This window comes from Galeopterus variegatus, unplaced genomic scaffold, assembly GCF_000696425.1.
Source record: "Galeopterus variegatus unplaced genomic scaffold, G_variegatus-3.0.2 Scaffold431, whole genome shotgun sequence".
NCBI lineage: Eukaryota > Metazoa > Chordata > Mammalia > Dermoptera > Cynocephalidae > Galeopterus > Galeopterus variegatus.
In genome coordinates, this window is record NW_007726542.1 from 450,976 (window position 1) to 451,722 (window position 747).

General features: G+C 58.8%; 1 pseudogene; it reads right to left on the minus strand.

The window, feature by feature from the left end:
- LOC103587240 lies at nucleotides 1-518 on the minus strand (annotated as a pseudogene).
- Between the last annotated feature and the right edge of the window lie 229 nt (nucleotides 519-747).

The window sequence follows — 747 nt, forward strand, 5'->3', positions numbered from 1 at the left end:
TCAGTGGCATTGCTGATAGCTGGGATAGCCTGGGGCCGGGTACCCTCCTTAGGGGGCAGCTGGCTGGGGTCCTCCAGGAACAGGGGCACATTGCGGAACTGCTGGCCAGTGTAGCAAGTGAGGAGGATGCCAACACCCTCCGTGAGGGCTAACAGGATGCACCCCATCATCGCTGAGCCCACCATGGCCAACGGGCCACTGCAGGCAGCCGGAACGGACCCGGTCAGTGCTCCACTGGTGATGGAGTTCCAGGGATCTTCCCTGCCCTGCAGTCGCAGCAGGCCGCAGTTGATGGTGAAGAACAGTCTCCCCGACCCTGTGAAGCTACCTCCAATCTGGGGGACTTGGATCCTCACAGCGTGGACACTATCTCTCAACTGGTGCCAAATTCCAACAGGGGCATTGTGGAAGCCCTTGAGGGCCTGGAAGAGTCTGCCACCGATGACACCTGTAGTGAAGGCTCCACTGCCATCATCCACCATTCGCCACGGGCAAGGCTCCTGAGCATACTCCTCCATGATACCGGCATCTGGCCAGTCTTCCAAGTTTTAATGGTCTCGTGCTGGGCAGGGCCTTTGAGGATCAGACCAAGAGTCACAGGGTCTGTGCTCAGCACCGTCCTCAGGTTGAGAGGCAGAGCCAAGACAACAGCCCTGGGTTCCTGACCTGCATAGTGCAGCCTCAACCCCAAGGCCCAGGAGCTCTTCATGTATGTACAGTCCTGAACGAGCTTCTACAGGAGATGCA